Genomic DNA, 27,505 nt, shown 5'->3' on the forward strand with positions numbered 1-27,505 from the left:
GGGCCAGATTGGGGGCTACAGCTCCCATCGGCCTCCTGGGGGACAGAAAGACTGTCATTTTTGTGGGGGGGGAGGGTGGGGGCATTGGCGTGCCCGTTTCGGGCAGCCCACACCCTAAAAACAATTGCGCAAAAAAAATCCCTGGTGGATAGTGGGCTTTCTGCCCCTTGGGGAGGCAAATTGGGGGCTACTGCCCCATCTGCCCCCTGGGGGGGCAGAAAGGCTGTAATGGTGGCGGGGGGTGGGGGCATTGGCGTGCCCGTTTTGGGCAGCCTCCACCCTAAATAAAATCCATCACCCTAAAAAAAATTGTGCGAAAAAAATCCCTGGCGTCAAGTGGACTTTCCGCCCCCCCCGAAGGGGCAGATTAGGGGCCAATGCCCCATCTGCCCCCGGGGGGGACAGAAAGGCTGTAATGGTGGTGGGTGGGTGGGGGCATTGGCGTGCCCGTTTCGGGCAGCCTCCACCCTAAAAAAAACCTTCTAAAAACAAATACCTGGTGTTTAGTGGGCTTTCTGCCCCCCCGAAGGGGCAAATTAGGGGCCAATTCCCCATCTGCCCTCCAGAGGGGGCAGAAAGACTAATGATGCGGGGGTGGGGGCATGGGCATGCCTGTCTTGGGCAGCCCCCACCCTTATTTTTACTTTCTAAAAAAATCCCTGGTGTCTAGTAGGCTTTCCGCCCCCCGAAGGGGCAGATTAGAGGCCAATGCCCCATCTGCCCACCAGGGGGGGGGAAGAAAGGCTGTAATGATGGCCCCCACCCTAAAAAATTATCTTAAAATAAATCCCTGGTGTTTAGTGGGCTTTCTGCCCCACGGAAGGGGCAGATTAGGGGCCAATGCCCCATCTGCCCCACGGGGGGCAGAAAGACTGTAATAATTGGGGGGGTGGGGTGGGAGCATGGGCCTGCCCGTTTTGGGCAGCCCCCACCCTTATCTTTTTTATTTTTTATTCCCTGGTGTCTAGTGGGCTTTTTGCCCCCCCCGTGGGGGCAGATTGGGGGTCAATGCCCCATCTGCCCCCCAGGGGGGGGCAGAAAGCCTGTAATGGTGGCGGGTGGGTGGGGGCATTGGCGTGCCCGTTTTGGGCAGCCCCCACCCCTATTTTTATTTGTAAAACAATTACCTGGTGTCTAGTGGGCTTTTTGCCCCCCAGGCGGGGCAAAAAGACTCAATGGTGCCAATTTCATATAGGGGGAACAAAGGCCCTTGCCCAAGGGTCGCTCCCCCTCCCTGGTGTCTAGTGGGTGGATCCCTGCTTGGGGATCGCCCTCCAACGATACCTCTCCTGTCTTTCTACGTGCTCAGGGGGCTGAGATAGCGCCCTGAGCACGTAGAAAGTGAAACTGAAATGAGCCTCTTGGCTCATTTCAGTTTCAGTTTCAGTGTAATGACGTCGGCGCGACGTGCGCGCCGATCTTCATTACACGGAAGGCAGGGGGGGGGGGGCCTCGGGAGCTGGGGAAGCTCTTCCCTAGCTCCCGAGGCTATTTTTAATTAAAGGGAATCCCTCTGGTGCCCGCAACAGAGGGATTCCCCAGGGAATGCCTCATGACGAGCTGGACTCTTCATGGGCACACGAGAACTGTGTGCCATGACGAGTCCAGCTCGTCATGGGCATTCAAGGGGTTAAGGTGTCCTGGAAGTGGGGAAACATTATTTCAGATACATATCCAGGGAGTCAAAACAGTAAGTGAAACTGATAATTTACAATGGCAGGTAACGAATAGTTTCTTACCTGTCGGTGTAGTTTTGCAGCTTGAAGATCTTTCTGGATTCACTATGCTGTGCATTATTCCGCGATCTTGTGGTTGGGTCCGGATTCGTAGTCTTTTCTTTATTTTTTTTTGTAGCCCAGGTGGGCGTCGACGACCACCCTTTGGTGCACCTCCCGTGACGTCGTCATCTTCGGGTTCTTTTTTCCCTTTTTTTTTTTTTTTTTTTAACCCTAGGCGATTGATTAATTCTTCTTGTCCATTTTCTGTAATTTTTCATTCCTTCTGATCTTTTCCATTTCACCCCCTCTTCCTCCAGCCTCATCTTCCTGGCGGAGGTGGGTGGGTTCGCTAGTGAATCCAGAAAGATCTTCAAGCTGCAAAACTACACCGACAGGTAAGAAACTATTCGTTTTGCAGCGTGAATCTTTCTGGATTCACTATGCTGTGCATAGACTTTGTAGCGGTTTTCCTAATTTTGTGGCGGCTGGGTGGTAGATGAGCGTTGGTCGTTGAAAATGTGTTGAAGCACCTTCTGTCCAACCTGTGCTTCCTTGTTCATCTGAATGTCCACGCAGTAGTGTTTCGTGAACGTGTGCACAGATGCCCAAGTTGCCGCGAGGCATATGTCCTGGATGGGCGTGTTCGCCAGGAAGGCCACGGTGGCCCCTTTCTTCCTTGTGGAGTGAGCCTGAGGCCCCTCCGCTAGCTCCTGTCCAGCCTGTTTGTGGCAGAATTGAATAGTGAGGGCAATCCACCTAGCGATGGTGCCCTTAGTTACTGGCCTACCCATGAAGCTAGTAGCAAAGGACACAAACAGCTGCTTCGACTTCCTGAGTTCCTTGGTTCTCTCAATGTAGTGCATCACCGCTCTTCTTGCGTCGAGGGTGTGCAGGGCCTTTTCTGCGTTTGAAGTCGGGTTTTGGAAGAAACTTGGTATCTGAATACTCTGATTCATGTGGAACGCCGACACCACCTTGGGCATGAAGTGTGGGTCTGTTCTCAGGACTATTCTGTCCTTGTGAATCTGAATGTAGGGTTCCTGTAGTGTTAGTGCTTGAAGCTCGCTCACCCTGCGTAGTGAGGTTATGGCCACCAGAAAGGCTGTTTTCATCGTCAACATCTGCAGTGTGGCCTTGTGAATGGGTTCAAACGGTGCCTTCATGAGCTCCGTCAGCACCACGTTCAGGTTCCATGCAGGCGGCGGCAACCTTTTCGGGGGGGCCATCCTTTTGGCTCCTTCCATGAATCTCTTCACCACATGCGAGGTGAAGAAACTTCCACCCTTTTCACCTCTGGTGTAGGCCACGATTGCCGCTAGGTGTACCCTTAGGGAGCTCGAGCAGAGGTTACTCTTTAGAAGGTGTGTGAGGTACCTCAGTACTGTTGAGTCTCTTGTCATTTTGTTTTGCAGGCCCTTTTTCCTGCACCACACAGTGAATCTCTTCCATTTTGCGCTGTAGCATTTTCGTGTGGTTTGTTTCCTTGCCTCCCGTAGCACTCGCATAGTGCTCGGAGGCAATCTTAGGTGTGCGAACTCTAGGTCTTCAGGAGCCATGCCGCCAGGTTGAGGGTCTCTGGCTCTGGGTGCAGGACCTCTCCGTTTTGCATTGAGAGCAGGTCCTTCCTCCTCTCGAACCTGTATGGATTGCCTTGTGCCATTTCTTGAATTAGTGAGAACCATGTCTGCCTCGCCCACTGCGGAGCCACTAGGATCAGAGTCATGTTGCTGGTTCTGCACTTGTCTAGCACTCTGTGCAACAGGGGTATCGGTGGAAAGGCGTAGGCAAATGTCCTCGACCAGCTTATCCATAGGGCATTTCCCTGGGACTGCTGATCTGGTTGTCTGGACGCGAAGCTTTGGCATTTTGCATTGTGGCGTGTTGCAAATAGGTCTATTGTGGGAGTTCCCCATCTCCGGAAGAGTTTTTCCGTTTCCTGGCCATTGAGCTCCCACTCGTGCGATGCCGAGGTCTGCCTGCTTAGCCAGTCTGCCTCCACATTGTCCTTCCCCGGTAGGTGAATTGCCAGCAGATCTATCCTGAGAGGTATGGCCCATCTCCAAATCTCCTGAGCTAGAGAGGAGAGAGGGAACGACTGTGTCCCCCCTTGTTTGTTGATGTAGAACATTGCCGTGGTGTTGTCTGTTTGAACCAACACCCTCTGGTTGTACAGGTGCCTCTGGAATGCCTTCAGGGCTAGCAGGATTGTTTTCAACTCGAGGTAGTTGATATGGCGAACCGCATCTGCTGGAGCCCACAGACCCCTCACTCTGAGGTTGTCCATGTGCGCTCCCCATCCCTTTTGCGATGCGTCCGTGGTAATGGTCACTGTTGGGATTGGTGGTGTCAGGCTTCTCCCTGCTGTCATGTTGTTTCTGTTCCACCAAGTTATCTCCTCCTGCACTGCGTGCGTAACAACCACTAGATCCTCCCAACTTCCGTTTGCTTGTGACCATTGCTGTTGTAGCCATTCCTGGAATGGTCTCATGTGCAGGCGTACATTCGGCACCAGCTGGATACACGACGCCATCATCCCCATCATCTTGCTCACCGCCCTCACTGTCAGAGCTCGCCCCTTCTGGTAGAGCCGCGTCTCCCTCAGTAGTGCATCTGTCCTCCTGTCGCTGGGCACTACTGTACTGTTGAGGGAGTTGATTTTCGCCCCCAGGAAAATCTTCACCTGTTCCCGTTCCAGCGATGACTTGCCCCAGTGGATCGAGAACCCCAGATTCGTGAGGGTGTCTGTTACGCATTTTGCGTGCCTCTCGCACTTCTCGCGTGAGTTTGCCTTGACCAGCCAGTCGTCTAAGTAGGGGTAGACATGGATTCCCTGTCTTCGTAGGTGGGCCGCGACCGCCGACAGGCATTTTGTAAAAACCCTTGGTGCCGATTTTAATCCGAAGGCCAGGGTTGTGAACTGGTAGTGTTCCTGTTCGATGTTGAATCTTAGAAGGCCCTTGTGTCTTCTGTTTATTGGGATGTGAAGGTAGGCATCCTTGAGGTCCACGGTGACCATGAAGTCTCCGTCTCTTATTTGGGGCAGTACCTCCTGCAGCGAAGTCATTTTGAACTTCTGCGTTCTGATGAACTTGTTTAGGTAACGCAGGTCCAGGATGGGTCTGAGGTTTCCGTCTACTTTCGGGACCACGAAGTAGTTTGAGTAGACCCCTTTGTTGCGTTCTCTGAACGGCACTGCCTCTATGGCTCTCTTTTCTAGAAGTTTCCGTGTTTCTTCTCTGAGTAGCGCCAGTTCTTGGGCCGATCTCGGTCTTCCCTTTGGTTTCCTGTTTGGAGGTCTTTTCTCCAACTCTACGCAGTATCCGTACTGCATGATGTTCCGTATCCACTTGTCTGTGGTTATACGCCGCCACTCCTGAAGGTAGAACCTCAGTCTTCCGCCTACTGGTGTTGTATGCTCGTAGGCTTTTGAATATTCTTTTCCCCCTGATGTTACTTTTTTGCGCCTCACCCTTGGGGGCATGACGAGGGTAGGCGTCCTCGTGCGTGCTGAGTCACTTTGATGACGGCTGTTCGCCCCCTCTCCTCCTTTGGCCACGTCCGTTCCCTCTCCCGCAAAAGGACTGGCCCCGAGGTTGGTACTGCCAGTTTTGCTTCTGCTGACCTTGTCCGTGACTTTCACCCTGCTGACCCTGCTGGAACATCTGGTGCGACGGCCCCTGCTGGCTTCCTCCCCTACCGTAGGGTCTCCTCGAGGGATTGCCTCGCCTCATTCCCCTCAGCTGTAGGGCCCCCATGGACCTCGCCGTTTCGTTTTCCTTTTTCAGCTGGGTGAGCTTCTCGTCCACTGTTGCTCCGAACAGTGTCTCTCCGTTGAAGGGGGTGCCAAGGATGTTGTTCTGCACCTCCGGTTTGAATCCCGAGATTCTTAGCCATGCATGCCTTCTCTCGGTGACCCCTATGGCCATGAGTCTTGCTGAAGTCTCTGCCCCGTCCAACGCCGTCTTTATACACGAGTTGGCGATGTTCTTGCCTTCGTCTATCAGGTGTGAGGCTCTCTGGCGGTACTCTTCGGGGAGGTGCTTTACTAGCTCCCCCATCTCGTCCCAGTGCTGGTACTGGTGTCTATTGAGGAGTGCATTGGAATTCGCCATGCGCCAGTGCATTGCGGCGTTCCTCTCGACCTTTCTTCCTGGGAGGTCTATCCTCCTGCTCTCCTTATCAGGTGGTGGGCCCGAAGTTGCTGGTACGTTGGCCCTTCTCCTGGCCGTGGAAGCTATGATGGAGTCGGCGGTCACGCTACCCTTGATGTAAGGGGGGTCCAGGGAGGAGTGCTTATATTTCTTCTCTGTCCTGGGCGTGATCGACCGGCAGGTCGCTGGTTCCTTGAAGGCTTCTCTCCCCTGATTCATCACACTTTGTAGCATGGGGAGGAACTGGCTCCTTGTCTGGATGGGGAGCAGGGTCTCGAGGAGAAAATCGGCTTTCGGCTTCTCCTCGTCGAGTTTGACGCCGAAGGCTGTTGCTGCGCTCCTGACCACCATATTGTACACCCCGATGTCGTCGGGTGGCGAAGGCCTCGAAGGGTACGTGTCCACGGGCTCCTCCGGGTTTTCGGTGTCGAGATCCTGCCATTCGATGTCGTGGCTGGTAGATGGCGCCGAGTCGTAGAACGACTGTTGGTCTTCTTCCTCGGCTTCACCATCATAATAGGGCTCTTCTTCCTCTTCGAGATCCCTTGTTAGTCCTTCGGTGTCGAATTCGTCCTCGACCTCGACGACGTCCGCCGATGAAACCATTGGAATCCTGAATTCCTTCATCTTGGCGTCGAACTCCTTCTTCCTTTGAAGGATGTTCTCCATTTCGGTCTCGAGCCGCCTCTTCTTTTTCTCCATCTCGGAGATGCTTTCGGCGTCGACCGCGGGTCTTTTCGATGAAACTTGCGTCGACGTCGACCGTTCTTTCTGCGTCGATCGGCCCGTTTCCTGGGTTGTCTTCGACGACCCTTGCTTTTCGGCGTCTTTCGGCACCAGGGAGTCCTTTTCTAAGGATCCGCTCGGCCTCTTGTCCATGGTTCCCCCTTTGGTCGTCGAAGTTTTCGGCGCCGGGGCTCCCTTCGTGGACTTAGACTCTGATTTTCTCGAGTCACCCTCGTGTTTTCGAGGTACTTTCTGTTTTGCGCTCGACGATTCTCTTACCTCGTCTTCTTTTTTCTTGTCGGTCTCTACGACCGTGAAGTTTTCGGCTGTCTCGGCGACGTTGTCCTCGTCGTCCGTGGAGAGGCCCAGATCGTAGAGCGACGGGGCCTTACCCTTGCCATCCATGCTGGCGTTGGCTCTTCTCTGCCGATCTCTCACCCTGAGCGTCTTCGGCGCGAAGGCTGAGCAGGCGTTGCAGTCCTTACACTGGTGTTCGACCGGTAGGCAGAGGTTGCAGACCGGATGCTGGTCCTTCTGCGCGAACTTGTGGTGGCAGTTTGGGCAGAACTTGAATGGCGTCTTGTCCATTGCGCTCAGGGCCTCTGAGTGCGCATTCTCCAAGGTCGTCGAAGAAAAAGGGGCGCTGAACCTCCTTTCTTCGCGCTCCTGATGAAATCTCTTCCTTTCCTGTGATATCCTCTAGTATTTATCGACGAAACTCGCTTTTCTTTCTTCTTCCTTCGAGTGTAATTCTGGAGCTTCCCGATGACGATCCAGACCCAACGGCGGAAAAAAGAATCTGAAGATGGCGCCCCAAAGGTGGGACTTCCGCAGGAAGCACGACGACGTCACGGGAGGTGCACCAAAGGGTGGTCGTCGACGCCCACCTGGGCTACAAAAAAAAAAAAACAAAAAAAAACAAAGAAAAGACTACGAATCCGGACCCAACCACAAGATCGCGGAATAATGCACAGCATAGTGAATCCAGAAAGATTCACGCTGCAAAACAGATGAGATTTAATTAAAATGTATATTTTTATGGGCTCATGGAGAACCCCTGTGTCCATGTAATACCCCTGGAATTCAAATAATAACAATCACCCATCATCTTAGATGCCCTTCTTGAAGCATTCCTCACAGATGTTTACGATTCAGGAATTGAAACATAAATGGGACACCACACACTCGAGGACTGCATTAGATCAATATGTGTTCACCAGTACTATAGGTTAGCAATATTCATAGAACATAAATATATTAGTGAAGGAGGCAGGTCTAAAGACAGTGGGCAAATGAACAAGGGCTTAAAACTGACACTTCTGGTACACACAGGAAACCAAACACCCTTAGGGGACCATGGAGACCCCTCTGGAGCACATGATAAAAACTTTCCCTGCAGACAAGATGAAGATAAAAAATATAGTAAACATTGGTACAAATGTGTGCTATAGAAGTCTCCCCCAGGGCATTTTGTGAATCCCCGAGTATCTTTAACAGGACAGGAAAAAGCTATTTAGCAGACTTAAAATATAAAAGCACCCTTTTACAGTATGTGGATGACATTTTTGTGTGTAGCCCCACTGAATGCCTTTGCAGGGAGGATACTATTTGTCTCCTTTGCACACTTGTAGAAAAAGGATACAAAGTAGACAAAGACAAATTACAATATGTGCAGACAGAAGTTCATTATTTGGGACAGAAAATATCCAAAGATGGAGGGAGGGTGACACCTGACAGAGCAGAGAACATCAAATTTATATGCCCAAACCCACCACCATAAAACAAATGCAGCAGTTCTTAGAACTCTGCAAATATGTGAGACAGTGGGTATTTGGTTATGTCACCTTGACTGAATCACTTTTGACCGCTTTAAAAGAGTCCCATACCAATGGAAACAAAATAAACTGGACTGATGAAATAGAGACAGCATTTCGGGAGCTGAAGAATGCAATCACTGCGGATCTTTGCAACCAAGGGTCCGGCCGTGCTCAGGGCACAGTCAATTGACATTAGCAATTCGTTGTCCCGTTACCTAACCATCAGACTCTCCCGACTGATGCCTCATCCTCGGTCACTCTGCCTTAAAGACACCTTCCAGATATTTTAAATCTGGGAATTTGGGAGCTGGGTGTGTGAACTTTTTCAGAGGAACCCCCGCTGGCATGGATCGACAACTGTCTCTTCAGCACGTCAGACTTTATACACTTGTTACCCAGTCCTGTCTCAGTATTTCAACACTGGTCCTTCTTGTACGTTTCTGTTGTCACTGAATTTTTCACCTAACTATAACGTTATTTTATTCTTTGTTGTTGTCAGTAAATTTATAGTTTTTTTAGCATAATGTAAACCTTTATTACCAAGCATAAAGCCAACCTCCAGCCACGCATCACCCAGGCCCGTACATGGCGGAATTTGGCCTCAGGGCCTAGCCTGTGGTAAGGGTCTACATTCAACCTCCATATTCAGGCAACCCAATGCAATGTGCAGCATTTGGCTGTGTGCAGTGCGGGATTGTTATCAGGGCCTGCATCCAACCCATTGGCGTAGCCTCCTCCCCAAGTCCCTTTGGGTCCTTGGGACCCCAATCCTATTGCTTTTTCTGTATTAAAGGGGATGGCGGCATACAGCTCACCTCCCTAAGCCAATAGTGATCCTGGTGGCCCCATCCGCCAGGGCCAAAGGATATTTCATTCATTTCATTTGATAACTTTATTTCGGTCAAAAGACCATAAAAGTGTACATACATACATCCTCAATTACATAGACACAAATAAAACAATAAATAACATTTTAAAGTTAAGAATTCTTTAAAAAGAGATTAAACTTTAAGTCATCAATATGAGAATAATTAAGTTAAGAACGTTTGTCTCCTTCGCCACATACTGTAGAGATAGCGGGATACAGCAAAAACAATATTTGGGTCAGTATCATAAACTAAAGTCCTGCAAGCCTGCTTAAAATGGCGAAAACCCAAGTTCCTACAAATGGGGATCAGCCAACTTTTCCTAATTAGGTGGTAAGCAGGACAAAAAAAACAGAGCATGTTCAACAGACTCTGTTTTGTAGTTACAAGCAGGACAACTTTCCAAATTTCGTGCCTGCCACTTGGAGGAAAAAGACCTAACTGGTAGAGTACCGTACCTTAGCTGGATGTACAATTTGCGAGCAAGTGGGGGTTCTATTTGATCCATGAATTCCTCTAATTTAGAATCCTGTTTAACCATGAGGAATTCTAAGGTCAACCTACCCATGGCTAAAGAGCTCGAGTGTAAAGAAAAGTTTTTCAAGGACACCAAAGAAAGGATTTCCTTCCTTGGTATCGCGAGGCAACTTGCCTCCGGCTTTGCCCACATTTCCGGAAGTCCTAGTTGGGTACAAACTTTATTGATGTGCAAAAGCCAAGGAATCTTTTTAGATTTAAGTGCAGGCCAGATCTCAGCAAATTCTAGTTTAAACGAGGACAGTTCGGGCACTGACCACAGCCTTTTCCAGTACAGAATAGGTCTTGCACTGATGATCTCCTCTATTGGGACGAACCCGAGATCAAACCTAAGGGGGATCAACGGTGTACTGGAAGGACGCCCTAAAAGAGATCTTAAAAAAGATTGCTCAGCCCTTGAAAGAGACACTGACTGCTTATGTCCCCAGAATTTCGGCCCCGTAAATTGCAGCCACTCTTGCCTGTCTACAGTAAATTTCAAGGGCGGGAGAGACTGGTTTAAAACTCGATCTTTTAAAAACTTTATTCAAACCCCCTGCCAGTTGAACAAGCTTGAGCGTTGACTTAGCGATCTGAGAATTCCAACAAAAATTCTCCGTTAGAGTCACGCCCAAGTAGATGAAAGTTTTAACTCTCTCGAGGGGGATATCAAATAAAACTGGGTTGGGACGCACCCGCTTAGGGGGATTAAAAATCATGTATTTCGTTTTCCCCAGATTTATTTCAAGCCCTCTTGACTCACAGAACTTTGCAAAACCGTTCAGCGTATTTTGTATGCCCGAAGACGTTCTAGATAGTAGCAAAGTATCGTCTGCGAACATCAGTGCGGGCACACGTCCTGAAGCTAGTCTAGGGGCGTCATTATTTACTGTACAATTCAAATGGTCGATGAGACCATTAATGTAAAGGCTAAACAGTGTGGGGGCCAGAACACACCCTTGGCGAACGCCTTTTTGAACGGGAAAGCGGTCAGTAAGTTCACCATATTTACCACATCTTACTTGGGCATAATTATTGGCGTGAATCCTAAATAGGACGGCCAATAAGTAGGATGGAAGGCCCAGGTCTGCCAAAACTTGCCATAGTTTGGTTCTGGGGACTAGATCAAAAGCTGCCCGCAGGTCCACAAACACCAGGTAGAGGCTGCCACCCACAACCAAGGCTGTTTTCCAGTACAAGACCTGCAGGCGAAAAATCTGATCTAGGGTGGAAGTACCAGCCCTAAAGCCTCCCTGAAGAGTGGTCAAAATCCCGTTCTCCTCAATCCAGCCCAGGACCCTGTCCAAAAGGACCCTCCCCATTAATTTTTGTGAAGTGTCTATTAAACTAATAGGTCTATAGTTGGAGGGAGTTAGTGGACAGCCCTTTTTAAAAACGGGTACTATTTCAGCCCCAAGCCAAGTATAGGGTACTTCACCCCCCTGTAAAATGCAATTAAATAAAACAACCAGGTAGGGTGCCCAAATCTTTGGTTGGGCCCTAAATAGATCTCCAGGCAGTTTGTCCAAGCCTGGAGCTTTGTTTGGAAGCATTTTCTTAATTGCTGATTCCACCTCAGTCAGAGTAAAGGATTCAGTAAGGGCATGATCCACTGGGACTAGAGAGAAGTCTGGGATATCAACAGAAAGACTATCAAGGTCGTGTGTACCATACAAGTCACAAAAGTGTCTTTCCCAAGTTGAGGCTGCGATATTTGGGGCGGGTACAGAAGAATACCCACTGACTCCAGTTGCAACCATAGACCAGAATAGTTTAGCGTCCTTACAACTGAGCGCATGGCCCAACTGTTCCCACAATTCGACCTCCCCTTCTTTCTTAGCGTCACTAATTGCTTTTTTATATAGAGAACGATTTATTCTGATTACGTCTCTATCCTTGGATTTTATCACCGACAACAGGGCCTTTTTGGCTGTACGACACGTATTATTAAACCACCGAGCTGTTACAGCCCTTGGCTGTATGGCCCTTTTTACTGGATACAAGATATCCCGTAGTGCAGTAACCAGTTTGCCGTGGATATCGGTGGGGCTACCCAAAGGTCCAGCTTCTCCCATCTCTTCGATAAATGGAATTATTGTACCATACAGTTCCGCCAACTTACTGTTGGACATTTGGAGTACTGGCCACTTTACTCTCCTTCTACAATTTTTAATTATCAATGGATCGGTTACAAGGTTTTCACCCGGGACCGTATTTTTAAGTCCAAAGCTTCCTGGTTTAAGGGTCAGGACTAGAGCATTGTGGTCACTATCCAGCCTCTCCATGACCGCAAAATCATGAAGCCTATCCCAATGTTTGACTTCAATAAAGATGAAGTCAATTATTGAAGCATAGTTTGCTCTATTGGACGTTGCTTTCCCAGGTCTATCTGGCATCACCCTACCATTACATGCTCGCAATGATGCAGCTAAAGAAAGAGACTGCAATTGCAAGACGAGGGGAGTCCATACCTTTACTAAAGGGGTAAGTGGATCAGGAATGTTCCATAGTAGGTCCACATCATCACGGTCTCCCGTATTTGGATCCAGTAGAGGCTCAAAATGGCAGTTAAAATCCCCGCCTAAGATTAGTACAGTAGACGAGCCAAGTGACTGTAGTAATTTAGACAGTACGGTAATGGCCTCTGATTCAAGGCCCCTCTTGGTAGGTCTTGAGTAAACATTTATCAGAGCAATACTCGGGCCATTCTCTACTTCCAATAATACAAGTTGGACATCCCGTGAATCAGTTGAAATATCCTTTGCCTTTACACCCAGATGGGAGCCAACCCATAGGGACAACCCTCCCGAGGGCCTTCCCCTACTACTTTTGCATGCCAGAACATCAAATGTTGCAAAGCCCGGAGCCATACTCTTTTTAAGCATCCAGGTCTCTTGCAGCATGCAAATGTCAAATGAAGTGATAAATGAACTCCACTCCGGATTGGGAAGTTTATTTTTGAGGCCTGCCACGTTCCATGAAATAATTTTAACACCTTCAACGTTAGGGGATAGCTTAGACGTTAGGGAGTCCAGTAGGCCAGCACAGCTACTCATTATGGGAGACCCAGCTACCACCTCCTGATTAGATACACAATTAAATGGGGGGCATAAAATAGAAGAGGGGGCGATTGGTTCTGGACTCAGAATCCCCTTCATAGGGCTTTGTCGTTCCGTTGAATCGAGTTTATCATTATGCAGTAACCCGAGGTTTGTTAATGGGCCAAACTGTATTTTATCGAAGGGTAATATGGTTTTTTGCCTCATCTGTCAATCACAACCATCAAGATTCGAAAGAGCCTGATATCTGTTTGAAACATCCAATGGTGTGAAAGGGACAAAGTGGTCCGACCTCCCAATATAATTTCCATACTTCCGTGGGAATACAGTGTCCAACCTTTGGAATTTGTCAATAGTCGTTGGTTGGGAGTTAGTTCCAGACATTTTGTGCTCATTTGTGCAAAATGCACGAAAATTAATCAAAGACATAGGCAAAAGGGGAGCCCCAGGGTATCGGCCTCTACTCACTTGGTTTCTGGGGTAAAAGAATGTTAACTCCAAGGGAATATTGAGAGTACCAGGAGTCCCCGCAGGGTAATTAAGAATATACCTTACCGCTGCGGGGTCCCTAAAATTAACAACAACTAAGTCCCCATCAATATCCTTCGCTCTGCTTCCCAGCCAGTCTAATCGGCGAACATGAAGTATTTCACCATTAACGTAATGGGGGAGTGGGCGATTTTGACTCAGCCAATGTACAATCTTATTTTTGAGCTGGAAAAATCCCTCCCTCTTACCATCTGGCAATCTGGGAACTCTCGCCAGCACTACCACATAGGGAACTGCTTCAGGTGGCTATTCAACCCGGGGCTCCCTACAGTTAGTACCCCTGATGATACTAGGGCTCATACGCTCATCATTACCCATGTTTTTTGCATCTCGATTGACCCCGCTCCTCCGAGTTCCATTTGGAGCTTGTATAGCCAACTGTCTTGCAGGTCTAGGGGTTGGTATAACCGGCTCTTCAGGTCCAGTGGTCATCTCTTTAGGGCCAGTAATCGTCTTACAAGTTCTATCTGAATCATCTCCCACGATATAGCATGAGGGTTGTTTAATTATAGCAGGAGGGCAGTCCTTCAACACTTTGTCTCTAGTTTGGCCCATTTTATTGCTAACGGCCAATTCTATGTTCCCCAACCTTTCTTCAACCCTCTTTAGCCTCTCAATTATTGGTAATATGAAAGACCTTCTAAGATGTTCAATACTTTCCAGGGGGTCAGTTAAGTGTATTTTCTTAAGTGGGCTATGATGGGGAGTGCCAACTTCTGTTGGGTTTAATACAATATTAGAAACAACCTTAGGAGTTGCTACAGGCATCGTGGGGATTTTATGGATAGGAGCGGCTTGTTTAATAATCCTGTCACTTTTCCCAAAGTCAGTATGACTAATCCTAGGTTTGCGTACATCTCCCCCCTTCTTTCTCCTTTTTTTAAGTGGTGGACCGGGAATCTTATGCAACAATGAATTTCTAGTCCTTCTTTTAGAGGTCTCTATATTTATCAAAGGAGGAAATGGTAACACTTCTGTTCCTGACAAAGAATCACACGTACAGGAAATAGTGGTCAAATGCGTAGATTCCAAAGAGTTAGATAAAAAAGGTGAAGGGGATAACTCCCGAAGAAGTGCAGGAACATCATCTAAGGAAATCAAATCATCACCAGGGGGATTTACAACTGGCAGGTTAGCTTGTTGTAGTAAATCAGTTGGTGGCCTTTTTTTCAGGCACTCAATCGACTGACGGCGCTCAGCCCTACGCTCAGCTAGTGTAACCTCTCTCTCCAGATCCATGGTAGCCTTACTAAAATAGTGGTCCAAAGTGCCCTTGGTCAGGCCCCCAGGCTTTCCGGAAAACGAGTACTCTTGACTCCCAGCCATAATATGATAAAAAAGCAACCAGTCACTATGGAGAAAAAAGGAACAGATGAACCTAGGCAAAAGATAACACAACTCTAATAATACAAATAGGTCCCGAATCAAAATCACTGGCCCACAACAGGCCTAGCTCCAAGGCAGGGCAGACTGCAAGGAATAGAGGAATATGTCCTATCAGTCATATACCAAACCCAAAATCAGTCTAGATAAGTCAAATATCACAGGCTGGGGGGGTAATACACAAGCGAGTGCTGTAACACTTACAGGTCTGTAGTTATGTAGTAGATGTCAGAGGGATTGCCCAGCCCGGCCTCGAACGGTCCGGGCACGCCCGCGCGCGTCCCGCGCTGCGGGGCACCAGCGGGACTGAAGTAGGGGCCAGGCGCTGCCTGATGACAGCAACGGCGAGCGCCTGGCGCTAAGACGTCTGGGAGGTGTAGTCCTTCAACGCTGGCCGTTACCCTCACGGTGGCGCCGGTAAAACTTAGGCTGGATTAGCCCTGCTCTCTCGCCCTAGCCGTTCCCCTCACAGCGTCCTCTAGGGTGCTATGCGCTGGCAAGACAAATCAGGCTCCCACATCAGGCGCGTCCCGCGCTGCGGGGCACCAGCGGGACTGAAGTAAGGGCCAGGCGCTGCCTGATGACAGCAACGGCGAGCGCCTGGCGCTAAGACGTCTGGGAGGTGTAGTCCTTCAACGCTGGCAGTTCCCCTCACGGCGGCGCCGGTAAAACTTAGGCTGTATTAGCCCTGCTCTCTCGCCCTAGCCGTTCCCCTCACGGCGTCCTCTAGGGTGCTATGCGCTGGCAAGACAAATCAGGCTCCCACATCAGGCGCGTATTTGTAAAGGGGAGGTGGGGTTTCATGCCCCCTCCCTGAGCCACAAGGGGCCCAGGAACCCCATCCCTTGGGTCCAAAACATGTATATTTGAGGGATGGGGGCATGTGTGGCCCCCCTGAGCCTTTATAGGCCCCAGGGACTGCATACCAGGGGCTGCATTTAACTTTAAGGGGAGGAGGGTTGCCCCCCTCCCCGAGACTCAGCTACCTCTTGGACCCCATCCCCGGGTCCTGTATTCTTTGTCGGTGGGTGCCTCAGTGTCCACCCTGGACACCGAAGAAGTAGTACTTGTGGGCCATGGTGGGAGCACCAGCTTGATCAGCTGTTTTTGTTTGCTCCCACTAGGTTTCAGCACTATGTGTTCCCTTGCCTGCAAGAACACGAGCAGAGGAACAAAAGCCTACTTCTACACTGCGGGAACATTTTTAAAGATCCCACCAAGTGGGAGCAGACATGATTTTCCTTCCCGCATTCCTGCACTTTTTATTTTTTTTATTTTGCTGCTGATTAATGGATCTTCCACAAATTTGTGGCAAGATCTTTTTTCAAAAGACTTTTTGCCCAAGGCTAGGTCCACCAGGCTAAGGGGAACAGGGGGTTCTAAGAAGGCTGCTGCCACATGCTTGTTGATGTTGCGGCAGTCAATCACATCTCAGCATGACATTTTTTCTAGCCTTAATTCTGCAAAAACCATTGATTTAAACCAAATCACAAGCAAAGTACTCTTTCTGAACCAAGATCTATCTTTCTGCTAAATGTGGTCTAAATCGATTCAGACATTTGGGCTGTGGCTGTGTCTAAAGTTCTTTTGGAAAAATGAGTGGGGAAAACGCATTTTTGATGCAAGCTTGATGGATCACCCCTAAACATTCCTAGAATGAAGTAGCCAAAAATAGAGCACTGTTTGGGAAGTTTTGTGCAGATTTGTCAAATGGGACAAATACTATTAGCAGCACAAAAAAGGCATTTCCTATGGAAACACGGTCCTAACTATAAGTACCCAGTTGCCCAGTGACAAGAACCCCTGGATATATATGAAGATATAGATATAAATATATATTTGATTCATCATGCAGAAAGTAACATAACTATAGCTAAAACTGTAAAGGAAAACAATGCTTGTGCGTAGGGTTCAAATCTATTATTAAGAAGGTATTGAGGGGCATGTGCATTATTGCCATAGACAACCATGTGTCATCTGAAGCTTTTCTTATTGACTTGGCATGTTGTGCCTAGAAACTATTTTTTTCATTTTTCTCCAAAAGGAAACATATTTTTTCAGGTTTCCCGCTTTCCAACCTGGGCCCAAGCACAGTTACAGCCTTTTTTAGGTTTCGCATGCACAGCGCTTGCGCTGTGCTTGTGAAATCTATTGTATTTAATCTAAATCTTAAAAGGGGCCTTTTTGCTTTCCTTGCTTTTCATTGGTTCCTGTGCTTGCCACTTACTTTTCCTCCAGTTCTATTCGCTGTGACATACTGTTTCCAGCACTTACCAATGCTTCTTCCTGTGCTTCTCTTATCAGTGTCCTGGAGACCAAGTACCGTTTTCTTCCACTTTTGTTGAACTATTTTTGTAAAGTTTTTCTTCTACAGTGTTTGCGCTGTGCTTCTTTTTATTTTTAAAGTGCTGGCATTTCTGTTCAAACATTTTTGCCATTCGTTTCGCTGTCTTTATTTGGTTTAAGTGATTTCTGTTTAACTCAGTGTACATGTTATTCTCTACACGTGGCTTGGAACACATCTGCTTCCAAGCCTTGTTTTTAGCCCTCTGGTATTTCAATTCTAGAAACACAGACTACCCGAAGATCACTGAAATGGTGTACGCCATCTTTCAGATCTACTGCCCCGGAGCAGAAACAGGCATGCACTTCAGTAGTTGTATTGCAGTAAGGATTCACACGGGGAACAGTTGAGGACTAGCCTTGTGGCTGTTGAATCTGGTCAATATCTGACTCGTTCTTTCAAGCCTCCCTCAACTTGAGTGTGCCGGTCTGTACTTCTTCTACAACAATTGCAGTAGAGGGGCTAGGCAGTCCCTGTAATATCAAGAATGCTTGATACAATTAAATGAGTATTGGATATTGATCAGTCAGTGTATGTGCCTCCTCTGTGCTCCCCCCGGAGGCTTCCTACCATCCCCAAATGCCAAAGTTCAATTCACTCCCTTAAGCAGACAGGATTTACTATATCAAACCATCAGAATATAATGTACTTGTGTTCATTACTCCACCCCTCCATGCCGTGTCTAAAATGCAGTACAATCTACGCTTGGGTCTCAGGTGATACCGCTACCATAGCACCCCGCCCTCAACAAAATCCCCAATCCCTGCCTTCCAGTAATAAATATATGAGCTAAGAGAGAAGATTTATTTTATCTTGGTGGCGCTAAGAAGGTGCATAACATCAGTTTCTATATTCAAAAATGCCTCCTAATTCAATTCTGCACAGGCACTGAGCTTTGGCGGGGAAGGGGGGCATGACCCAGCATTTTATAGCTGGTTACACCATCCAGCCCGGGATCACCTGCTCATAGTAATATAGGCGAGAAGGATTGCAGGCACGCTGTACAAGACCCATGATATAAAACACAAGAGACACCCGTCACCTCAAGTTCTGTGGCGCTCCAAGCTCGAACCCTCAGGTACTCGGTACTACCATAACCCCACCCCTCCCACTCTTGCGCTATCTCTTCTTCCTTTTGTAGCGTCCTGCACTCCCCTTCAAATCTTTTTCACACCTCTTACCATGCTGAGAGCCTGCAGACACACAAATACAGATCCTTAATTCGAGCCTGGGCAAGGTGCACTGCCTGATTATGTGGCCAGTTTTGGTCATACCTCATAGTAAGCAAATTTTGCGTAGGCGCGATGCTTTATAATATAAATATAACCTAATATATTTTCATAAATGTTCACCTGTGGACCTCTTACAGACTGTGCTCGCACTTCCTATAATCATATCCGTGCAGTATCTTTATTAGTTTTTCACCTACAAGGTGCTTGCGCTGTGCTTGTTTAGGTTTTGCATGCCCTCTGCTTTGCCGGTAATAATGCCTTCACTGATGCCTTACGCATCTTTAGTTAATGCATAGGGTTGTGGCAGTGTATGCAGTCCTGTTCTGTTGGTGCCACAGTCATCATTGACAAATACATTACACATGCACGATGAGACAGCTGGTCCTTGCAGGGCCAGAGGTGGGTTGCCCTCTATTGGAGAAGCAGATTCATGACCTAGGGCCTCATTACAATGTCAGCCGGAAAGCCTCCGACCACCAGTCGGATTCTCCTAGATCATGTCGGAGTTGCATTCCCACCGATCGATTATGATGTTCGTGCAACCCGTGCAGTCTTTCCAAATCGGTTCCAACAGGCTCTTGAAGAAGTCCTGTTGGTCAGAACCGCATAGTACACCTCTACGGGCAGCGTTTCCGACCGAGGGATTATGATGTCATTTTCCGACAGCCTTTCCGAGTCTGCCTGTTCGAAAGTGACTTTGGGGGCCCCTGGCACGACCCACTTGGTGAACGGCCTCCAGTTGGAGGCCGAGTGGGTACCCAAGGGAGCCCCCTGTAAAACCATGCACTGTGTGGCAGGCTCTGTGGGGTGCCTGTGACACGGTGCAGGGTTTTCAGAAAACACCTCATTTCCCCATAAGAGCCTGTGTTGGTGGGCGGAACACGGGCTCCCATAGGGATCAATGGGACTCCAACCGAACAGTGTTTTGGTCACATCACAATCGCTCGGGTGGAACCGCTGACCGCTAGTCGGTCGGTTCTGAATGCAAGACTGTGTCGGGCGGACAGTTTCCGTCCGACATGGTAATGAGTGTGGAGTAATGTTTTCTTTTGTTCTTGGCTTTCTTCTTTGTTGGTGTCTTCCGCCTTGAACAGGAACTTACAATACCATAATAACCTTCTACTTCATCGGCATTTATCATTCCGCAACCTCAGTCTGTTAGCAAGCAACTTATTTCACTTATCTGTCCATCCGAGTCTATTGGTGGTGCCAGGTTGATGGCTTTGCAGTTGTTAGAGCTTTTCACTGTACACAGTGACATTTTTGTTAGTTTTACAAAAAAAAGATTGTTTTGATAATTGTAAATTTGTTCTAGCACTTTTTTGGAGTATGCTGCATAGTCCTATGCATCATGTTTTTCTCAGCATTATACCCATATATTTAGCTTGGGAAGTTTTGAAGATACTACTTCTGATATGCCCTTTCCATAACAACCTTTGAAGTATATTGCACACATATCCCACTGTCTATTGTATACTTCTTCTGTATATTGTTATTGTGTATTTTATTTACTCCATATGTAACTCCTGTAAATGCTGTTGTGCAAAGTCTGTAAAGCGCTCTGATACCTACAGCGTTTCTTTAACTCATATTGCACATCTGCTCACCAATTCCATAGGAGAAACCTAATCCATTTACCAATGACTGCTACTTCTGAATTGCTTTAAGAGTGCATTTAGGCGCTGCCTCTGTGTTACTCTGTGAGTTTCTTCATATTACTTTTACTATTTATTAGTATGTGTGATATCTCTGAAACCCTGCTTGCCACCCATGATTGGTTATAATTTACATAATGGTGCAACAAAGGAATTGTTAACATGGCACATAGGCTTCATCTTGCCGCTACCTTTGAACTGCTTTAAGTTTGCATCTACTGGTCCTTTCCCCAGATCTCCGCTTAACTTCTCATGCTGGTTCGGAGTGCCTGTCCTGCTGCATTATGCTACCTGTAGTTTTGCTTCTCCTTTGTAAATGTAGAGTGGCCAATGGTAGAGCACAAAGAACAAAAGAGAAATAAACTAGCTAAGTAGGCCTGACAAGGGGCAACATGAGAGCTCTGCTCTCCTGTGGGAACACATTGTGTGATCCTTTACTGGTAAATTCATTTATCTCCTTGTCTCTCGCTTCCCTTGGCCACCAAAACGAGAGGAGTGGGAAACATTCTGAATGTATTGCACGCGGCGAATCAGCTTATGAATACTTACCCTCATCATGACGACTACACACATTTCTTCTTGGCGCTATTGGTATTTCCAGCTCTGCTCAGTTCCCTCTCTACTTTGCTCCGTAACTGAGGAGTTAAGGGAACGGCCTTTTCACATGGAAGAGACAGGAAGTTGTCTTGCCAGCCCTTCCCATTGGAAGTCAATAAGCGCTAAACTGTTTAAATCGTTCCTATCAAGGGCAGCCCTTTCATACCCAACAGGCATTGCGCACCCACCGGAGTCGCACTGAGATCACCTGCCTCATGTCAAGTCAACATATTCCGGGGATTTTATAAAGCGCCAACATGTCAACTTGTGGTCACTCACTACAGAGGGCTGGAGGGATAGGAAAAAGAGAACAGGTTGGTAGAGCCCGGTGGGGTGTGAGCTGTGACACCCCATGTGCAGTATCCCTGTATCACTATCCAGCTTGTACCAGCTTTCACACGCCTCTGACCTTCCATTTAATCAGAGAAACAGAGCACAGTTCACACTGCCCCTGCAGCCTTTTCCAGCTCACTGTTACTATGCAACACTGGTGGTACTTTTACTTTTAATTACTTTCTTCCCCCACACATAGAAATTCATGTCCTAGCATTCATTCAATAAACACGCCATGCGTCGTTAACATTGCATTTATGTTAATTATTTTCTTTTTCCCCTTCGCGCATAGGAATTCATGCCTTGACATTCATTCGATAAACACACTATGCATTTAGAGCGCTTACTACCCCCGAAGAGGCATCCTACATGGTCCCAGGATCTCACATGCACAGAAATCGGTAACTTTGATAATTTCATATTATTAAAGATGGCTTTTTTCTTTAAGGATAGCTTGTAGAAGGAGGGTGGCTCAGCAAATGTGTCCTTCTTAGTTATCACTTCTTTGCATTCCCACTTGCCACTGTTTAAATGTTGCTGGACAACATGAAAAAAAAACATTGACCAACCCAATAATAATAATACCAGCATTTGTAAAGCACCCAGCTACCTCGTAGAGGTGTCCCGGCGCTAAGGGCCGTCAGGAAGATTAAGCAAGCAATTGCCCAGAGTCACATGGTACTGGGCTCACCTCCCGTGAACCATGAACCCAGTGGTCCGGAGTCAGGGACCCTAGTCACTGCGCCACACCTCTTCCACAGGTTGCATTGGCAAAAACAATTGGCTTTGACAATGCTTCTTTAGTTTAGGAATGGATGAGAAAAGACCTTGTGATTATTTACAGATGTGAACATTTTTTAGATTGCAAAAACACCCAGCTCAATCCATCTCTGGAATGCCCACTCCATGCCGACGGTAATAGATATGTATCTTTACTTACATGCAAACCTTCGCATGAGTGGTTTCTTTTAAGAGTGTAAAACCAACTTTGAATTCCAAAACTGATATTACACTGGCAAAAAAACAAGCATTGGCATAGCCAATAGGTTTCGCCTTTGGGACCTTATAAGTGTTTAACCATGCAACAGTTGATGTTGTTGCGCCAAGGATATTCTGCTGGATAACTAAACACTTATAAGGTCCCAAAGGCGAGACCTATTGGCTATGCCAATGCTTGTTCAAAATGTTGAGAGCCGCCGATAGAGGTGCGCGAGCCAACACATTAACAGGGAGTGCCGAGCCAGAGCCAGAGCCGAGGGTCTGAGTGGGCTCTAAGCGCGTCATGCAACAAACACCAAGACAACAATATCAAAGTCTCTTCAAACTTAAGAAAGGTATATTTCTTTAAGAAGTATTTGTATTTGTATTTGTATTTGTAGGGGAATTTATATAGCGCATGTATACCGACAGGTCTCTTAGCGCTTTACCTTAGTATACCACAGTATTTCAATACATTGAGAGATATTTATTAAAAGTGAAACATTCGTCACCCCCGACCCTGACGACTAGTGACTAAAACCCAGAGAGCTGACCTTGTTTGCTTGTAATGGCTCACTGCGTGCCTTTAACTTTAAACATGCTTTCAAAAGATAACCCTTTGGGGTTATCGGCTTTCGAAGTCTTGTAAACATGGCCTAATATGGAGGGAGCGCAATCAGGTTCGTTCTCGCTTGGGCTGAGTCCAGTCCCCCCTCTGCCTTGAACCGCAGCACCTGAAGAAGCGAGAGTGGGCGGGAGCGAACCGTGCACAGCAGAGAATGGAGGGCTGTGGTTCACCGCGCGTGGGACCTGCAACTGTACATCACTTGAGTGCACCGATGAATCACAGGCCCTGTGCTGCACAAGCACACACGCACACGTGCAAGCACAGGTGCGTGCTATCAAACACGGCTGATATGGGTGCCAGAAGAGTGGCATGCCTGCACAACCGAACACGCTCACAATGTGCACACAAACCTGCTGGTTGCTTGCACAAACGACACACAGAAATACTGCTCGGCTGCAGACCGCTTCCAAATAAAACTTGTATGTAGTTTAATGTTCTCACACACCTCCTACGTCAACACAAACACTATTTACACCTAAGGATACATATTAACATTTTAATATACAAACAGGCTGCTTCACTAAAAAGCCCACGAAAAGCTGACTAGACTCACAAAGACAGTCTACTCGAATGCAAAATGCACACAAGGCGGGCGGTGCTGCATTAATATTATTGCAGTGGCCTTCACGAGCACTTCGCGGCGCAGCACTCCCTCGGCTGACAGCAGGAGCAGGCGAGGCAAGAAGGCCAAAGTGAATGCGAGCCGGTCAGTCTGGCCTGACTCAGCAAGTGGGGAATAAGGGCCGGCCCGCGCCGAGGCTGACAGCCAGCGGGATGCTGCCGCCGCTGCCATGGCAAGCGAGGAGCCCGCATGTTGACAGCCCGACGGCGTTATGCCATGCGAGGGCTTTTTACATGTGCACGCGTACGGCGGCACAAAGATGGCGTCGGGCTGTCCACATGTGCGTGCCTTTGCAGCTGTATGTGGACAGCCCAATGCCATCTTTGTCCCTCCGTATGCGTACACATTTTGAATTGATTACAAAAATCCCACGCATGGCGAGAGCAGCGCTATGCGCTGCTAACGCCAGGCGAGACCTGAAAATAGCCTTGTGAATCCAGACCCAGACAGCTAAGAGATGTGACATTGACAGAAACATTTTTGTTGACCAATTCCAAAATTCCCAACAGCTATGGATTGTGGGCACATACCTGAACTATTCTCATTAAAGCCATGCTTTTTTATCGTTACGAATTGCGGACGGTCGGACGTGTCGTCGGATTTGGTAATGAGTCCCTCCTTCACTGACTCGAACCCACTAATGATCACCACGTTTTTCCAGCAGAACTGTAAGCTGAAGACATCTCCATATTTTTTCCTGAGCTGCAATAAAGAAAGCGAGGAAAATGAGGAAAGGGCATTAGGGTCAGAACACAAAAAATATTGGATGGTTCTATGGTATGTCCTTAGTTTTTATTAACGTCCCAGAAATGATAATGTGTCACGAATACCTGTACATATATGTTGTGTTGCATTTTGCTGTGGCGGTGATGTGTTGTGTTTTTGTTGTGCTATAATAGGGTTGTTGTATTTATCTTTTGTTGTGCTGTGCATTTATGATTCTGTTGTGTTGTTCTTTCGGTTTGAGTTATGCTATTGAGTTTTTTTTCTTTTAACTTTGTAATTACACTAGAGTTAGATACAAATGCTGCTACTATCCAGCCAAAAGCATCACATAACTTTAAAGTTCCAGCGACTAACAACTATTTCCAACTGTCTATAGTGGCAAAATACCACTGTTCCAGTTCTTCAACTATTTAAGACACCAGTCTGCTCAAACCAGTGGCAGAGTCTTGTTTTAAATTTGCACTTCCAGTGCTTACTTGTGTGATACGTCCAGTGTACAAGTCAGGCTACACGCAGGCACATGGCGTCCACCCACTCTTTTCACAGGGTGGACGCCGACCCCTCTGCCAAGAAGTTGGGCCCCACTGAAATATGCTGAACTTGTCCCGGTGTAATTTTCAGACACTGGGACACGTTCAGCAGCGCCTGCACGTAGTCTGGTTTCCATTCCCAGCAGCAACGTACAGGCAGGGAGGGAACCTTTTTCACCTCCAGCTGGTCTGAAGTTAAAGGGTCATCAGACCTCCTTTTGTTTGAATATCCTGACTGGAGGCGGTCTGGAAAATTCACACTTAAAGGTAAATGCCATGGAGGGGGAAAAAAGGCACACAGCTTATCTCTTCACAGGTACTTAAGAGAGGCATGCTTTTGCCTTTGTTCAGTTTCTGTATATAAGAGATGCAAGCACTGTAAGAATCTCATATGTGTTGGTCTCTCCCAGTATATCCACAAATAACAATTTTAATAGCACTGTTTTATTTCTTTTATAGCACTATGCAACCCAATACAGGGTGTCAGAGCTCTTTACATAACATACACATTATACATTGACAATAAATCATGTACATGTGTAAATCAATGCACACAATGAGTTACATGAGACAGTGAGGGTTGTAAGAGTCATATGTCCTTCATACCGCACTGTGGCCTTTTAGAAGGATTGCAATTTATGAACTGCAGGTAACAAAAGTATCTCTGTGTTAAAAGCAGTAGCCCACTTTACTATCTCCATAAAATAAAAATCTGTCATCTGCATGTTACATGATGTGCTTTGCAGGAAACACATTTACCTTCTCTACTACTTTGATTTAAATCTGGGACTTTACAAAACACAGATCTCTCCAGCAAGTACATTAACCACCAGAATTTTCTCACCATTATTACTATTCCCCGAGATTTACTAGGCACCTTCACAGCAGATGCTTTAACCCAATTAAATATTTTAAAATGTAGACTTAGCAACCAATTAAGCATAACAGATCCCGCATCAGGCCTGGGGCACGGCCCGTCTAAGCTGGGCCACCCCCCTAAGAACTGACTTCTGGCCCTGCAAGGTACTGTGTGTCTGTGAGCATTCACAGTGAACTCCGGCCATTGCGCTCAAATACTTTGCGTGCCCTGGATTTCCTTGTCCTTGTGCTAAGTTGGGGAATGGGGAAAAGGAAAGCTGCTGATGGTGGTTTCAGGGGAGGAGCCTACAAAATCTAAAAAGGCTAAAAAGTCCATGAAGCATGCTGGGGAGAACTGTGTACTTGACCAAATAGATAATTTATTGGTGAAATGTGAGGAACCTTTAGTCCCACCAGAGTGATCCCCGAGCCGCAAACCTAAGGTCCCCACAACTCAGGCAAGATTAAGAACACAAAAACACATTCCCTACATATTTTGGAAGCACACTACACAAAGTCATAGGTCTGACATACCCAAGCCATCTGTCATTAAAACATCTCATTCAGCCATCTTGCTGACCGAAGGTACACCCGCACTAGATCTAACGTGTAGTAACAGATTTAGACCACTTTTAAATCTGGTAGATGACTCACTAGCAACGGGTGAACTGGAGGGCAGGGGGTGGAGGATGACCACTTACCATCCAAGAAAGTTGAGAGCGATGTAGACGACCTCAAGATCATAATCGACTTGAGACTTGAGAGCTGAAATCAAAGCTGTCAACTTCACCATAGGTGACCTCAGAGGCCAGGTAACTCTTCTCCTCGCAAGATGCGAACGCGCTAATGCCCACGGGAAGGAATTGTCCCCACGTACTAGTAACCCACCTGATAATGATACATGTTCGGTTCCCGCATGGCGTTGTTACTCACCTCCAAGAGTTGCCCCCGTAGGTTCCAAGCGGAGCTTTGCTGAGTTAGCAACATCTAGTGAATTTCTGGCAAAGCAAGTGGCAGCGTTGCAAGTAGCAAATGGCCTTCTTGAACATCCTGCACATCAGGCTCAACCTCACAATAGAGGAACTATGTGTAGGAGCACTCAAATTCAGCATCCACTGATTAGGGAGTGCGAAGCCCCCGCCCCCCCCATCTTATAACAAGATTTTCATGATTGATGTTCCTACAAATGCCATGTACCAGATGTAGGAAAGAAGGATCTGCTTCTCATGGTTACCCCCACTTTTTGCTGGATGTAATACTGTTTTTGACTAGTCTTGACTGTGATCCTGCTAATCAGGACCCCCAGTCTATCTGCTTTCTCCCTAAGTTGTTATGCTATGTACTTAGGTACACCCTAGATTGGATACTGGGGTACCCTTGTCAGTCCCTAGTATATGATAGTATATGATACCCATGTACCCAGGGCATAGGTACCCCAGAGGGCTCCCATGGGCTGCAGCATGTATTATGCCACCCATGAGAGAACATTCAAAATGGACCTACAGGTCTGCCATTGCAGCCTGTGTAAGTCGGTGCATGCAACCCCTGCTTAAGAGATAGGTTTACTATAGCTAAGGGTCACTGCACTTAAAACCTATACGTCATCCCTATAGCAGGCCTTTACAGGGAAGGGTGCTTGGTTCTAAGTGAGAGGGTGCCCCTGCATGAGCAGGACACCCCTGCAGCCTACGGAGTCCATTCTCCTGGGTTGTCAGTGAAGCAGCCATATAAGATATATATAGAGGGGCATTACACGAACGCGTGATGACCATCTCGAAAATGGCTGCAACCAACCCTATCGTGTTTGGTGTCAAAAAAGTTGGAATCATACCCCCACACCGGTAACCAGTGTGGGAGGTATGATTCCACCCACCAAGTAGGCCCTTCGTGGTGCCCTTGGTATTTCCGGTACCAGCCCTCTTGACACGGAAAGCACAAAATGATTTCTGCTGACCATAGACACATTTCTGCCCTCCAGCTGCTGAGCCTAGCTCGAGCAGGGGAAGGCAGAACAATAGGCATCCTGTCACAGGGAAGTGTGACCACCTCCCAGACAGGATTTAGTGTATTAGGGCTGGGTGGGGGCACTTGCAAAGCACCTGAAAGTCTGCATGAGAGGCACATTTGGCATCCCTGTGCATAGTCCAGTTCAAACCAGTGCTGGGAGCCGTTGGCTCCTGCTCTGGCGCGAAACTCGACAAAGGACATGGGAGTAAC

The 27,505-nt window shown here is 47.6% G+C and overlaps 1 pseudogene across 1 annotated transcript in view; it reads right to left on the reverse strand.

Moving 5' to 3' along the window:
- The window catches only part of LOC146833609 (cytochrome P450 2D4-like), a 225,532-nt pseudogene that overhangs the window by 126,627 nt on the left and 71,400 nt on the right, over nt 1–27,505 (reverse strand). The window contains exon 2 of the transcript XR_014960603.1: nt 23,705–23,876. The product of XR_014960603.1 is annotated as a cytochrome P450 2D4-like (transcript). The remainder of the gene's footprint in view (nt 1–23,704; nt 23,877–27,505) is intronic.

This window comes from Triturus cristatus, chromosome 4_2, assembly GCF_964204655.1.
Source record: "Triturus cristatus chromosome 4_2, aTriCri1.1, whole genome shotgun sequence".
NCBI lineage: Eukaryota > Metazoa > Chordata > Amphibia > Caudata > Salamandridae > Triturus > Triturus cristatus.